The sequence below is a fragment of the Maylandia zebra genome, linkage group LG1, assembly GCF_041146795.1.
Source record: "Maylandia zebra isolate NMK-2024a linkage group LG1, Mzebra_GT3a, whole genome shotgun sequence".
NCBI lineage: Eukaryota > Metazoa > Chordata > Actinopteri > Cichliformes > Cichlidae > Maylandia > Maylandia zebra.
Genome location: NC_135167.1, coordinates 28,242,788 through 28,259,475, shown reverse-complemented (window position 1 = coordinate 28,259,475; position 16,688 = coordinate 28,242,788). Strand labels below are relative to the sequence as shown.

At 41.9% G+C, this 16,688-nt stretch overlaps 1 long non-coding RNA gene across 1 annotated transcript in view; it reads left to right on the top strand.

Moving 5' to 3' along the window:
• Positions 1-16,147, top strand: part of LOC143418674 (uncharacterized) — a 110,028-nt gene extending 93,881 nt beyond the window's left edge. The window contains exons 3-4 of the long non-coding RNA XR_013098709.1: positions 11,417-11,543; positions 12,477-16,147. This is a non-coding gene — a long non-coding RNA (uncharacterized LOC143418674). The remainder of the gene's footprint in view (positions 1-11,416; positions 11,544-12,476) is intronic.
• The last annotated feature ends 541 nt before the right edge of the window (positions 16,148-16,688 follow it).

Genomic DNA, 16,688 nt, shown 5'->3' with positions numbered 1-16,688 from the left:
AATTAGTGTCTGACTTTAATGTTTCCTCTCACAAAATATGAACCTGAAAAATGAAATTGAAATGGGATTTTTTTTAAGCTTCAACAGTTATTAACCAGAAAGAAAAAAACAAGACTTTTTGCCTCTACCCATCAGTTATGGTGACATGGGTGAAATTAGTGAGCAGGACCGACACACACCTTGTATGAAAGTATTCGGGTACCATTTAAACATTTCTCATATTAAAGTCAGTATTAAGGAGTCATTGAGTAAATGTGTTATAAACCACTGTAAAACGTTTAAAACGGCATGATTCCTTGGTTTGCCCTTCTGTGTTTTCTGAGGCAAGGTCGTGATGTGATTGTAAAACATCCCAAGGTCATCAGAGCGCCCCAGTCCCCAAGGCTTTGCTCCCCATCTGGCCAGGCAAAAATCAAACATCCTGTTTAGCAAGAAAAAGAAAAAAAATGTCAATTTCTCTGTTGATTCAATTAAGGGAAAAGGAGCATGTGAGATAAAGCCAGTGTTATTTATCATGGCTAAGGTAACACTCAATATTGAGCTATGTTAATTAGAATTCTGTAGCTAAAACCAACGTCTATGGGAAGCAGTGCTTCCACAAATAGTTTCTACCTACCAAGATCAATTGATCTGAAGGAAGCTGTACTCTGGATTTCTTAGTAGTGCATGGCTGGTGAGACTAAATCCCCAATAGAGTAACAGCTTGATTAATATCAGTTGTAGAAGAACTATTATAGCTGCAAAGATAGCAATATCAACCATGAACTTTGCACATTTTTCAGTATTTTAGTGTACACATATTTCAGTACAGAGTACACATTTATTGTAGTAAAACTACACAATTTAAAGAAAAAAAAGACTATTAAACAAAAAAATTCAAGTAAGAGCTTGCACTTTCTTTTTTTGCATTTTACAAGTTGCTATCTTTTTTTATTATTATGTATTTATTTTATTTTATTTTCAGTTGTTGCAGATGGGACAGATATGACTGGGGGATAGGACAGGGAGAAGGAAAGAATGAAAGAAAGAGAGGGAGAGAAAGACAAAATAGAGGGGAGAAGCGACAGTGAGAAAGGAGAGAAGAGAAAAAAAAGAAAAGCAAACAAACAAGCAAACAAAAAAGAAAAAAACACCTGGATCACCTGTCGAAAGAAGAAGAAAAACCAGAAGAGAAAACAAACAAAAAAGAACAACATAATAAATACAACACCATCACAATAAACTAGCTAACAGTACTACAAAATATTTTATGTTATTGTGCAGCAATAATAAATACTAAATATATGTGCTTTGAGGTAGCAGCCAAGAAAGGTGTAGTTTGTGTCTGTGAACACCTGTGTGTACACCTGTGTGCACACCTTTGTGGATCAGCACGCTTGTGTTCAAAAGGTTTCTCCATGTAACGATCTGCTAGGGAGTGTGGGGAGCCATGGCCCCGTCCCCCAGGGCATGAAGCGGGTATGGAGGAGATCCAGGCCCCAGACATTCAGAGGGCCCAGAGTACGAGGATCCAAGAAGGACCACCAAAGGGGCAACCGTGCCACGCTCCTGGAACGAGCTGAGGAGAGCCCCAGACGAGGGGTCACCCAGCAGCCACGGAGCAGAGGCCAGAGGGGGTTGCAGTGATGTGCTCGCGGGCTCTGCCGGCAGCCAGCTGTGCCAAAGAGGACCGAGCCCCAGGCCCAGAGGCCTGAGGAATGGGCCCAGCCGGGCCACAGGCGCCAGGCCCCGCCAAGCGGCCACCAGGAGTGAGCTGGTACATACATGAGCGCCCAGCCCCAGACACCAAGAACCACCAACGCACCAACATCGGAGGGCATCAGCCACCGGCAGGGAGTGTGGTGAGGGGAGATAGGCCTCCATACCTCGGGGACCCTGAGGTGTTCCCAGAGACCCGACCTGACATGTAGGCACAGACGAACAGGTGCACACAGACACAAACATGCATTCCCACCCCCATATACACATAAGCAATTCACCCAACGTGGAGACAGACAGAAATAGACGCTGTACACACATTCACACTTCCCAAACATACTCTATATCCCAGGTCCAGGTACACTTGCCCCCACTTTTGCTTGCACTTTTGACAATTAGGGCCCCAGGTTTTCTACGGTACAGCCTGATTTTTTTTATGTTGATGCAACTTTTTTTAATAGGTGAGATTCATCACATGCATTATTACTTACATACAGTACAGCCTGCATTTTAACAGTAATGTGTGAACATTGATGCAACTTAGTGCATAGTGTAGTAAAGACAGAAAACTCTGTGGAAAAATCATCCAGTGGCCACTCTATTAGCCTTTGAAAGTAAACATTCGAATTTAAATGAAGAGACTTTCCAGACATCTACACTAAGTAAGAAGAAGAGCTGAGACAAGTGTTGCCAATTAGATCTAATAGCAGAAGCCCAAAGGTTGCCTTTTACTTTCAAGTTCTTCGCAAGTTGTCTTTTCATCAGTCGTCATATTTTTTTGTTCCATTTACCTCGATCTGCTTGGACTGACTCGCTTTTTTGGAGCCAGCCACAAGTGGCCACCAGAGGGGAACGGCAGTTTTTTGGCATCTTGGTGTTGGCTTCATTTTTCAGCTCCAGAGGTCTAACATGCTGATTAAATCTATCCTAATTTAAAAAAAAATGTTGGCTCTCATATTTAGGAAGTCAAATCGGGTTAACAAATCCAAAGAAGCTACAGGTGATCAGACAAGAGACAGATACAAGCAGGTAGCAGGCAACAGACCGTATGCAGTGGCAGCTTGGCAACATAATCTGTCTGGCAAAGACTCTGAAAGCCATATATTCACTGGGACTGAGGAGACAACACTGGAAAATCCCAAAAGATGAACATTTGAAGTAGAAAGAGAAAGATGGAAGACACTGAAAATAGACAAAGCACGAGGTGTCCATTGGCAATGGTGCCTCGATACACCAGGTGTGGTTTTATTGGAAAACACTCATGCTTGGAAGAGTGGCAAAGATTCAACAAGGAAGAATGAATGCTGGTCTAAACAGCAAAGAAATCAGTCATGAGTCTCTTTTGGGATCACTGTGTGCCTCTTTTATTCAGCTGTTGTTTTCTGTTACTTTCACTCATATTGTAGGTATTTAATCACCAAAACAACCCAGTATTATATAAGTAACAGCAGATATCCCCAATTTCAACATCTAAGGTACATGAGCACAGGAGTCCCCCCCACCTTCTATTCAAATGTTACACACACACACACACACACACACACACACACACACACACACACACACGCACACGCGCGCACACACACACACACACACACGCACACACTATACCTAGAGCACTCAAATGATAAAGCAAGAACTCCTGACGGCTTGATGGACAGGGTCTTGAATAGACTGAGAAACAGATATAAGTAGTGACTGGCCTCAGGCTCAGGTTCAGATGTAGAAAGTTAGAAGCAAAAACTGTCTCAGTCTCAGAGAGAGGGGCTGGCTAAATCACGGAAACTGATATATACTGAGGCTCATGCTCAGACTCAGACAGAGGTGCCAGAATAGACTGGTTATGAGGCACAGGAAGTCTCTGACAGAACGACAGAGCCAGGCTCAGACAGTGACAGATAGTGGCCGCTTTGCGCGCCAACACAGACACAACAAACTTCAGTGGTATGAAGACAGATATAGCTGAGCTCTTCAGAATTATAAAGAACTAAGTAAAATATACCTTTTATATGGTGGTATGCTTAAATCTGCAGTTATTTCACTAATTCTATTAAATCTATTAGGTATATGTATGTATGCAAAGTGAAATTTACTCTTTCCAGCTGTTATTAAAGTAAATGTTGGCTTATGCAAATATGATTACTGCACTTCTTGCTCATTACGCTTCTCTATCCTGGTCCCATTTTGGCATGTGTTACCTTGGTTTAGCTTTTGATTTTAAGTATTAGACAGGAAAATGGGGAGAGAGAGAACGGGAAGACACACAGCAAAGGGTCAAAGGTCACACTCAAACCCAGGCCGCTGTATTTTAGCCATGTGGTGTACGATCAGCTGCTTACTCACATAGCTACTGCATTAGTTCTGTTGTCCCTTTTGGGTTCTTCTGAACTTTCTTTCTTTTCTTTTCTTTTTAATCAAAGCAGTTTCATCTGACATGTTTCCTTTAGTTAACCAAGCCAGGATGGCCTCAGGCACAACCTGACAAATATCCATCCAAATACGCTGAAAACAAGCTTATATCAGCCTGAAACCTTCCCATGTGGATACTGTCATAGGAAGAAAAAAAATGAAAACAGTGATTGATACCCGGGTAATCCATTCCATCATTCCACCCTAATATTGTGGAAAACATAAATAACTGTATACTTTTGAAATTGCCTCCCTTCAACACTCGAGATGACTGACTTGTTCCTCCATGTGTTATTATTGTACACTGACATGTTGCAGACATTAATAACAAATGCCTGTGATTATTAAGCTGGAGCCTTGCATAGAAGCCTAGCATGGATCACACGCATGTAATAGTTTTTGTGAATAATTAATCCGGTATGCTGCACTCCTCAGGATAATAAATATTAACAGTTCATCTGAAGTGCTGTTAGGGACCAGTAGTATCTGCAGCAAAGCTGAATAATTACTCACCTTCTGAAATGTCTGCAGAATCACTCAACCGTTAGCATATTCCCCGTCTGCATGTTCTGTGTACATTTATTACCAGTGACACGCGCATATACATAAACAGTAGTTAATCCTGAAACCAACTGAGTGATCTGTCTTGACTTTGTGTTGTGGGGAAAATGGAGTTTTGTGTTCTTCAGGCAGGAGCGCTCACTCACTGCTGCCCCCGTGTCTCCCGGGCTCACTTTCTAACCACTGCCGCGAAAACACATCAATCAACTCTCATGGCCCGACACTTAGATGGACATGGAATATTGATATGGCTTCTACAATGTGAAGCATGAATATGATCTCTGCCACCTATCAGCCTTTCTTTGCAGCTGCTTTACATAGAGCCACTGAAGTACCGGTAGATGCGTGCATCGGGTGTTTATTTAAAGGTAACTTTTGTGCACAGAAATGCAAGTTAGCAACAGACCGACTGTATTCAAGGCGCAGGAAGTCTTTATAGTAAAAGCTTTAATGCTAAGTGGAAATAACCAGATGTCTATGATACCTTTAATTTGAGCTTATGTTTGCTTTTCACATATTTCTTTTTTGTACTTACTGTTAACCAGATAATAACTGGACATAGAGGGCTGCCTCCAGTGGTGCTGGTCAAAGTATGGCTATCTCATACAAATGTGCGTCACAGTTCCACAATTAACTGGCGAATGGAAACTCTTCTCTCCAGACAGCTTCTCATTACCCGCCGCGTGTACTTCAAGCACGTCGTCAGTCTTTGCAACTGGGAGAAAAACAAAAGCGTCATTGTCATCATAAATAACCCCTTTTCTCTTTTCGACCATTATCTTTTTTCACCTGGCAGTGCTCGTGCCTTCTGCAGCACTCCATGCATAGAGATTTACTGCTTTATATATCATTTAAGAAACCATTTAAATCAGCTCCCCTTATGTGCATGCAGAGGCAGAATGGTTTTTGTGGATTTATTTCTCCTAATATATGCAGGACGACAGAGATCTTGTCGCAGAAATATAAGCTGACTTGTGTGGGAATATTTACCAGGCGGCTGTGTGTTCAGCATGTTGGTGTAGCTGAACTGAAGAACCAACAATGTGCTGAAAGTGGAATATGTATTAATTTGTTATTAGCCTTAAACGAGAAAAATCCAGTGCAACTGATATTGTCAGTGCCCTTTATACCAGTAACTTAATACAAATAAAATGCTTGGCAATGAAATACAATGCATGCAAACACACCAAATCTCATGCCAGAAAATACTGTTTTGAATTGTAGAATGGCTACTGCCTGTCTCACTCTTCAAAATGATTTAAAGTGGAGAACATTTCCTCCTTTGCCTGACAGCCAAAATGGATCCTGTCCAAAAAGTGTGGTTCCTTCCACCTCCCTAAGCAGTGAATAAGAAAGAGTTTGCAAAGTTCAAACAATGTGCTTCGGGTGATAGCACAGCAGTTAAAGAGACAAAAATCTGATATATTTTGTACATAGAGAAATCCATCATATTTCTCAGGGGGGCAAGAAGATTTTTAAGGCAATGCAATCACCTGTTCTGTACTGTTCCAAAAAATAGCAATGTCAAAGTATCTTACTGTATATTTTACAGTTTTGTAATGTCTTTCAAGAATATCATTAAATTTACATAAGTAGACTGTGATTTTACATGTCAAAGGTAAAATAACATAACATCACTGTAAATATAGTAAAATACAATTTACTTGTTTTTTAAATTTTTTTTTGTACATATGCATATTTAGATTGTAAAAATACATTCAGAAATGTATCATAATTTCGCAAAAATTCGTCTGTTATGTGAATGATCTGTTAAATTCAAATGTAATACTATGGAAAAATATATAAAATGATTGAAAATTAATGAGAATAATCAATACATAAAGGAGTATTTGAATTATAATTTTGCTGATAATTTCATGTCATCTAGGTCTGATTCAATAATTCAGAGGTAACAAGTGAAAATATAATTAATAGGAATAAAAACTAAAAAAAACATATAAAACATTGCACGGCCACGCCGTGCTAATTATATATTTCAAAAAATAAATGTGGCGGTAAGAATTGTAATTAATATAAATCTCAAAGTATTCACAACATTCCTGAACAGAAATAGGCCTCTGCACCTGGGAAGAGGGTGTGGCCATGAAAACAATGTGACATGCCATTGGATGTTGGGACACATAATAACATGACGCTAAGCATCGGCCAATGAATGTGAACTAGCAACCACAAGGTCGCGGGTATGGCTGTACTGTAGGAAAAAATCCTAATATAAAAGTATTTTACTGTGCATGTTACAGTTTTGTTCTGTTCTTCTAGAATATCATTTAAGTTATGTAAATAGACTGTGATTTCACATTTCAAAAGTAAATTAACGTTAAATCACTGTAATGTAATAAAACATAATTTTCATGATTATTAAATGTATCTGTCCGTACATATGCATATTTAGATTGTTAAAATACATTCGCAAATGTATCATGATCTCACAAATATCTGTCCGTTATTTGAAAGATTGAACTGTTGAATTCAAATGTAATGCTATGGAAAAGTATATAACATGATCCCTATAAGCTTGTGTTACATAACATAAGTATTATTATCGTTGCTGTTTAGGGCGATCGTGGCTCAAGAGTTGGCAGTTCGCCTTGTGATCCGAAGGTTGCCGGTTCGATCCCCGGCTCTTACACTCTTGGTCGTTGTGTCCGTGGTCAAGACTCTTCACCTACTGGTGATGGGCTGATGGTGCGATATGGCAGCCTCCCCTCTGTCAGTCTGTCCCAGGGCATGTAATCCATTATTATTTAAACCAACTGTTAACTATATATTTCTGTACATTTATGTATTATGATTCATATTGCCACATTCATTGACCTTGTTTATAGGTAATTTCATTGTTTGATCACGTTAAAATGTTCCTAATTTAATGTCTAAAAGCACTTGAAAATGGCAGAATCCCATGTAAAATTAGCGCAACAAACTGTATTGTCATTGTCATGTCAGTATCATAAAGATGGCAACAGTGATGGCAACTGCTCATCTCAAAACTTAAAACCAGGACTACAAACCAGCGTCAGGTGACGTCACATTAGCGCCATCCATCTTCAATACTGTCTATGCTCTGATTAGGAAAATGAACATGACATTTAATGTTACACATTTACTGATTTGAGTGTTTACCATTAGCATATGGTATGGTTGCGACTGTTGCTATATTTTGGTCGTCTGTATTGCTGAGATTTAAATTTCACTGAGCCAAACTTGTTGAACCAACAACAGTAAGAAAATGCTGTCGAGCAGTCAAGGCTGATCGAGTGAGACAATCTGTATCCTCGCTTGTTCTGAAAACAGGGGATGATGCTAAGGAAAGAAAGATGAGGGGAGATGAAGGGATGGACACAGTAAAGGCTCGCACAACTGTTAGTGGTCACAGCCCAGTGCACACATCCGTCTGGTTTCCTTTAGGCTTGACCTGTGTATGAGCGCTGTCTATCTCTTAAAATATGAACATCACTTGACAAACACACAAACAATGCGTTCAGTCACGAGTGCACACAAATCTACCTGTCCTGCAAATGCAGACAGGTGTGCAGACACAGTCAACAAGATTTTAACACAGCTCTTTCACGCACACATGCAAGGCTGCCACCTGGGAAGCAGATTTGACAGACACATCCGGTAAGTTAGTTGTGGCGCAGGTGCTTCCTGCTGCTAAAGCAGTAAAAATCCTTGCATGTTCCCTCAAAATCTCCCCTCTCTTTTTCCAACCATTCAAACAAGTTTGTGTTCATACTGGCAGAGTTTTAGCTACATCAATGCACAATCTAATCGATTGAATCAATTGCGTGATCGATAGAAATACAAGAGCTTAAATATTATGTTTAGTATATTAAACAAAAATGTTGGACTGCTTTCTTGCAGGCCCAATATCTCTAAATTTAGTAACACATCTCAGAGTGATGCTGAAAAACTAGTTAATGCATTTATTACTTCTAGGCTTGACAAATGTAATTCATTATTTTCAGGTTGTCCTAAAACCTCCCTGAAAAGCCTGTAGTAGTCCAAAAGGGCAGGGATAGCTCAGTAGGTAGAGTGGTGGCCCCATGATCGGAAGGTCGGGGGTTCAACTCCACTGAATGGCTACTCTGAGGTACCCCTGAGCAAGGTACCGTCCCTACACACTGCTCCCCGGGCGCTGCATTGGTGGCTGCCCACTGCTTCACTGGGTGAATGGGTTAAATGCAGAGGAACTATTTCCCTATGGGGACTAACACGCACACTTTACAAAATGGTGCAACGAGTGTACTGACAGGGGCTAGAAAGAGAGAGCATATTTCTCCCATAGTGGCTTCTCTTCATTGGCTTCCTGTTAAATCCAGAATTGAATTCAATAGTTCTTCTGCTGACATACAAGGCCCCATCTTATCATAGTACCATATCACCCTAATCGAGCACACTGCTCTCACCCTATCGAACACGATAATATTTAAATTACAATATACAATATTTAAAAGTAGAATGGGAGGCAGAGCCTTCAGCTTCCAGCCTCTCTTCTGTGAAACCAGCTCCCAGTTTGGATTCAGGAGACAGACACCATCTCTACTTTTGAGATCAGGCTTAAAACTTTCCTTTCCATAAAGCATATAGTTAGGGTTGGATCAGGTGACCCTGAAGTCTCCCGTAATGCACTGAGCATTTCTTCTTCACTCACGTTTTTTCACTCTCTATGTGCTAACACACCACTCTGTGTTTAATAATTAGTTATTATTAATCTCTGGCTCTCTTTCACAGCGTGTCTTTTGTCTTTTATATTTCCCATCTTCCAAAACCGGTCCCGGCAGTTGGCCTCTCCTCCCTGAGCCTGATCAGGTCATCTGATTGTTGGGGTTTGCTCTTTATTATTGTAGTGTCTTTATCTTACAGTATAAAGTGCTTTGAGATGACTGTTGTTATTTGGCGCTATATGAGAAAATACGTACGTTTTTGAAATTCATATGCAGATATCTAAATTACAAGGCATTGTTTTTTTTATCTTTAACTACTAAAAGTAATCTAACGATATGCTTAGAACATATAAGTAGCTTTGGCCTGGTTTCCGTAAAAGGGTCACGAAAAGGTCTAATATCTAACATTATGGTAAATGTGAAGAATAAATATCTTCATATACAGAAGAGTGATTCTCGCCCTGTAGCACTGCACATTATTGCTGATGCGTTACCAGTTGCAGTGCAAGACAGATTGGCCTAGCAAGACAATGTCTCACCACATGATCAATATCTATCTCTGTCTCCCTGTAAAATGAAAGAAAAAAAAGACAATCTTCTGCTAATGTATCTCCTTTATTACTCGTATTTATCACCAAGTGAGATGAGAAAGAAAAGGAGGGCGGGTGGCAACAGCCTGGTGTGTTGAATATGAACATAGTGAGTCACACATAACAGCCTGTCAGCTACAAACAGGGCAACCGAGCTATCTCCCACCATATGTGGAAGTGTGTTTCTCTATGAATATGATAAAACAGACCAGATTTTCAACCTCAGTCATGTATCTGCATTGTGATTCCTGCTTTAGGAGTTCTGCGTTCCCCTGCAGCCTTTCTCGACTGCTGCTTTAATTTTTGATGAATCTCGTAATAGCTGGAGCAGAATATATTGAGGAAGTGGCCTTTGTGTGCAGGGCGACAGGCATGTTGGAAGGAGGGCGCCGCACCATATGTTCCAAAGTGGAGATCAAATTGGCTTTGTCTTAAACGGAGAGAAATGTGCGAGAGTCCTGGAGGGAAGAAGAAGCGAAAAGAGTGGGGGGAGAACAACCCTCCCCCCTCATTTCCTCATCACCTGCAACAAAGCAAGGTATTAAAGAAACACCTGTGGTTTGAGTGATGAGAAATTCAGAGCTTTCCCTCTTCTTCCTCTCACCATAGACTCCCTCATCGCCCTCCCTCCAATCCCACTGCTGCTGCATCCCTTGTTGGCCTGGGGCATAATCTCTTCCCCAGACAAAAAAAAGAAAAAAATGAAAAGAAGAGATGCTGACATGTAATAAAGCAGGACTGATTCTGTTTGGGGCTGAGGCTGGCCGTGGTTGCTGCTGGAGCCTGGCTTGTTTCCTGCTTTTGGGTTGCAGAATGCTAAGAGAGCTGCTGGATATTTCAACTGTAGAAAGATGAGATTACTTGCTAACAGATGCCTGCTAATGAAGTGTCGACAGGCTGGGTGAAGGGGCCACGCAAAGCTACTGTAGGAGACATGATTGAAGGGGGACGGACAAATTTGATGGAGAGAGGACTGATGGAAGCAAAGGGTGTTTGTGTGTGTGTGTGCACGTATATGTGCATGTGAGTTTTTGCAAGCTTCTGTTCTCCAAACCTCAGAACTTGCGCTGCACTCCATCACCAGGGGAACAGATAGCTTTTAGCAAGATACCCTGAGGTGGAAAAGACTGCTCAGCCTTCCTCTTTTTTCCTGCTCTCTCCTCTTTGATCTTTCTCCTTCGAAGCATTTTGTTTTTCTCTGGTAACCCAATGACACTTCCTTTTTTTTGCAAGGCAAGTATGAATTGAAATAAATTTCTCTCTCTGCTTATGCTGCTCCTGTGGACATAAACCTTTTCTATCCCGAGCAGTCAGTGCTGTCATTGAAACATATTACCTCTGTTTCCTACCCTGCACACACAGGAAGTGCTGAATTTTCAAGGCTGGAAATGAATAGCAGGGATCATTTCACGTTGGCAGTTTTTTTTTTTTTAACTTATCAGCCTTGTTTACCATTTCTATTGTTTCCCACAGCGAGCAGATCTGAGCTGGATGGCAAACATCAGAGACAAACCTAGTGGGTGATGAAACACAAGGACACACACAATGCGGCGTTGAGGAGGCAGGGTTGTGTGGTCTAGCGAGCTGTCTGAAAGAAAAGGTGAGGGATTTTTCTTCGTAATGAGAAAGGATGGATCCACTGAAGTGGGGTGGCTGGTGGGAGATGCAGGAGTGGGATTTGAAAAGGCAAGAAGGCACAGTGTTAGTACCCTGGACTGGCACATTTGCCAAAGAGCAGCTGCTTTTGAACTCTCCACCTGCCTGCCTAGATTGCTCACACTCTAGTCTTACATACAAACAGGAGGCTCATCACCCACCAGAAGGTCAGCTCCCACACTGTCTCCCTCTGCTCCCTTTGTTCTTGGGAAATGAGGACCTAAGATCTTCTGCCTCCTCCTTTGTTAGTGAACAAATGTACCAAGAAACAGCCATTTTTGTGAGCAGGCACTGCCTCCTACTGCTCCAGATTACAGCTCATTAGCAGTAGCGGCAGAGAGACAGCCCACACCATGGCTCCCCTCTGATTCCCTCATTGTTTCCTATGATTCTGAAGCAGCATGCCACAGTGACAAAAATGCTGGAAGTTGTGAGGCTTATGAGGTTGGATAGCAGACAAAGACAGCAGCGAGGCACTTCACAGTTTGTCAGCTGATGTGATGAAATATTTGAGGGATGAAATGGCACAGGGCAGGAAATATAACGGCAGGGGGAGATGTTTCATGAATGACAAACTGACCTTCAGGTAGATGTCAAGGCCAGGAAAATGCTGAGGGTTACGAGGAGGTGTCGGGGGTGATGTAAATGGTCCAAAAGTTGAATAGGCTACAGCCTGTTGGCTCCTTTGGCAGTTCAGCTCTTGTGCATCTGCTTTAGTCTGTCTTTGTCTTTTGTTTGCAAGAATAAAACACGTTAAGAGCGCTTCTCTCAAACTGTCAGCTGTGCCAGGCAGTGCGTGGTAATTGCCATTGAAGGGCTTTGTGTTTCTGCACATTCACATTCATTATCTGTTTTCTCCTTCCTTCCTGTTTCACAGAAACTGGTGGAACTTGAGCACATCCCTCGAATGTTCCAGTCTCCTCGCAATCCTTGGAAAAGTTTTTGGCGAAGTTGTAAAAGGAAGCAGATGCCAGATGTGCACGCCATATGCTGGGGGTCTTAAATTAAGCCCTTTTCACTGGTTTGGTTTTTATTCTTTTTTGATGTGTAAAGTCTTGTAAATGTTCCTCTCTATTAGGTCACAGCAATCAACTCGAAATGAACTTGACTGTAGTTGGATGAGACAATACTGCATGAAATGAGTAGTAATGTAGTTCAGTGTTAATTCAATACAACTATTCATGTTAAACTCAAACTCATCAGTGAAAGATTTCTAGCACTGGTTTGCTTAATTCTGCCAAAAAAAAAGTAAAGCAATAAATCAGAGGCTGGAACTTTATAGATTAAAAACAAGATTATGGTGAGCGAGAATCGACTGCTCAGATTGGGTTCGATTTATATCTACTGCTTGTCGTCAGAGGAGTAGGCCTGAATCTACGCACGCGTGGATGTTTTACATCCCCTTCTGTCCACTGTGGCTCCTTCACTCGGGATAAGGCAGGGCGATAACAGTCTTGTAGGCAGTGGGGAATAATGCAAAAACAAACAAAACAAAAACCCGCACAAAACGTCTGGCAACGCTGCCTGAAGCTCCTCTCCTTCTGCTCTCCGTATCCCAAAATGACTTCTGACCCTGCAGTCAGAGGTCATTTGGGGTCATCTTGGAGAAGGAACCTCTGACAGGCCCTTTACCAAAATCTGGAATGTAAAGCATGTAATGCATCATTGCTAAGATCCTGAGATTCAGTGTTATCAGGCGTAAAACCGACCTAAGCATTTAATTGCAATATAAGGATTGTCTTGTCAGTACATTTGACTTAAATGTGTTGCAGACTACTTTCTTTATAAAGCAGATTGTAGCGCTTTGATTATATATGAATGTATATAAGAGTACAGAAAGAGATGGATAATAAACATTTTAATTGTACTGGTGAAAAGTACAAATAAATCTTCAGGATGTGTGATTTCAATTTCTGTGTCCACAGAGAGCCCGGGATATGAAATATGCTGCCTGTGTCTCTGCCCTGTGGGTCACATTCATCTGTTAAAGGATGAATTATTTTTTTTCTCCTTCATCTCTTTTGTTTGGGTCTGCACTCGGGATAGGCTGACCACTATTACAGCACACAGCCACAGCTCAGTTGACCCTGAAAGAGCGAGCTTCACCTCACTATGGCTTTGCGGTCAACCCATTTTCGACCCGAGTGTTACAGCCTGCCTAATGCTGCGCTCATGAACCAAAACAATTCCACTTAATTCGTTTCTTTCATAGTTGAAAAAACTTGTACGGCTTCATGTCGCTGCAAGGTCGGATAATAAAAATCAGAACAGAAGACCTTCAACAAGATCGAGGCAGCTTCAATCAAGAAGCTTTCGATGGCAGCCGTTCACTCTATAACTTTTGTATTTTCTTGACTGGTAATCCTGTTGGAAAACGTGCCGGCCATATAGCTGCTCAGAGCTCTGGTTCCACACCTACCCCATTCCCATCCATGACGTCCTGCAGCCTGCTCTATGTGCCACCGTGCCGTTGAGACTCACTCGGTCACAATCTCGACAGCTCCCATCTAAACAATGCTGTCGTCATTTGTCAAACCCCCCCCTCCCACCCCCCCACCCCCTATCCGTCTCTTCTCCCTGCATGTGCGGGAGGAGCAGAGTGGGGCTGATGCTGAGGTGTGATAGGTCCCTGTCATGGCCTGTGCATTTGGGCGCACGCGCGTAGACACGCGCACAGCTTGTGCGGTTGATGGAGATGGATGCCCTGTGCATTTGAGCATTCAGAGAGAGTGAGTGTGTGTGACAGACAGTCAATCAGCCTGTGATGAGAGGTAATCGCACAGTGGACAGATCAATTAGTTATTTTCTCAGGAGGCAAACAGAAGAAAAACACCACTGTTCTCCAGGTAAGTGATTTGCATTTCACTCCTCTTTCATCTCTCTCATCCTTCTTGTATATTTATCTTTCTGTTTTCTCCCGTCTCCCCCATTCCTCCCTTCTGTGTGCCTCCTTCAGTACCTCTCCACTCTGAATTTGGCTGTTTGGATGTTTATCTCTGCTCATTTCTCCTCCTGCCCCTCTCATAGGGAGGGAGGTGGAGATCCAGCTGATCAAGGCTGAGTAATGGTGTATGAGCTCAGCCCTGTGAGCGATGAGAGCTCCACTTGGCTGGATCATTTATACCGGGCCTTGCAGAGAACAAACATGTATCTCAAAGCCATCAGAGACACTCCAAGGCTGGACTAAGTGTGATTACAGACAACTAAACTGCAAGAACAAGCTTTGACTACCTGAAGTGCAAAACTCAACTTTTCTCCTGCTTCACTTTTTTGATGAGAGCGAGCTTGAAACATGTGACGTTACATGGATGAAAACTCATGCACTTAAAAAGCTCAGTTTTCTTATGTTCTCTTGTTTTTTGGCTGCTCATTCAGCCAGTGTCAGCTCACATCAGCAGCTTGAATTGTTGGATTTAGAATTGCTGCATGTAGGTCATGTCTTGTTTTGTTTTTTGGGGTTTTTTTGTGTGTTTACTAGCTGTAGCAGCGGACATTCCCTGAGGTTGCAGAAATGTGGTACAGTCTCAGATCTTGCTGGAGATCGCTCCGTCCTTCACACCCACTTAGAGTCAGATTCAGTCAGTCCTTGTCAGAGTAATTTTACGCAACATTTTTTATTTACAGGGGTACCGCTCTGCTGAGTATCACAAAAAACAAAGTTAAAAACATAAACTTTTTTGTTTAGAAAGTGATGCAACCACTGCTGCCCTTCTCTTTGTGTCCATGCTCACATTAAAACCTTGTTGTATGCACATATTCATACATACATACAGCCAATAGCTTTTCACGAGTACAAAGAAAACTGTTCTGTCTCATTTCACAGTTAACTACCACACATCAGTCTATGTCCTCTTGCGTCAGCTGGCGTCGCTCAGACATCTTCAGTCCTTCGGGGCTGGTCCAGCATGCTCCATTCCTGTTTCCAGTCCTTCTTCTTCTTCTGTGTGCTGACAGGACCACCTGGTGCTGCTGCTGGTTGCCAGATTTTGGATTATCCTGCATAACAATGGGCTAAAGGACTGTTTGGATCAGTTCCACTCTCGAGCTGCCAGGGACCGCTCTGCCTCTTGCTCTTCAGTGACAGTGGCTGTCCTCCCTACCGTGCACACATGGATGCATGGCCACCGTGGGATGATACCCCCCACCCCCTACCCCACCGCCATCATCCACCCAACCACACACGCACATACACATAAACACACACACACATTCAAAAGGTTAATTAATGTGTCCATGTGTTTATGGCCATCCAGCAGTCTACAAGGGAGTCTGTGAGAGATTTGTGTACACATAAAAAATATGCACTAACGTTGCTAAGCTCACACATGACACCATTTGCACACTTGACAAGAGCGCTGAGAGACACAGGTGATTTCATGCGATAGAAATAATAAAATGAAAAAAAAAGCTGGCAATAAAACCTGTCCTAAAATAATAAAAGCCTAATTTCACTACTGTGTTGTCTAAATAAGTGAATGCAAATATGCCTGTGACTGTTTCTGTGCAAATATGGGTGCTGTTTTTGTATAAAAAATTAAACAAACTGGATTTGATGGTTGTCTTTTCTCACACAGTGCTGTATACTGTACACTATATAAACGCTGTGACATCTCCTCAGCCTGAAGTGACACTGGCATATATGGTTTTAGGCATCCAAGCGGACTGTTACTGTATGATAGTCTAAAACAATATTTCTGAGATGGAACAGGCTCTAAGATCACACTACAACTGTCAGAGTCATGACCCAACTGGAATAGACTGAAGCCCATGAAATAGAACCAGCCTCTCACCGCCTGAACTGCGAACTAAATCTGTCACTCAAACTGCGAATGAAGACTCGAGAAAGTTAAGAGGAAAGAAGAGGAAAGAGATAACTGAACAAAGGTGAGAGGTTCCTGGAAACAGGATAAAGAACAAGAAAGAAACACATTTTTAAGCAGTGACAGCAGCTATGTCTTCAGCAATTCTAACTAGATAGTAAAAGCGAGGTGTTGAATGTAATTGGGACTTGATTACATTTTATTAACATAATGAGGAAACGTTTGTGACATTTTGCAAAGATCTTCATTATTCTTATATCAAAATATGA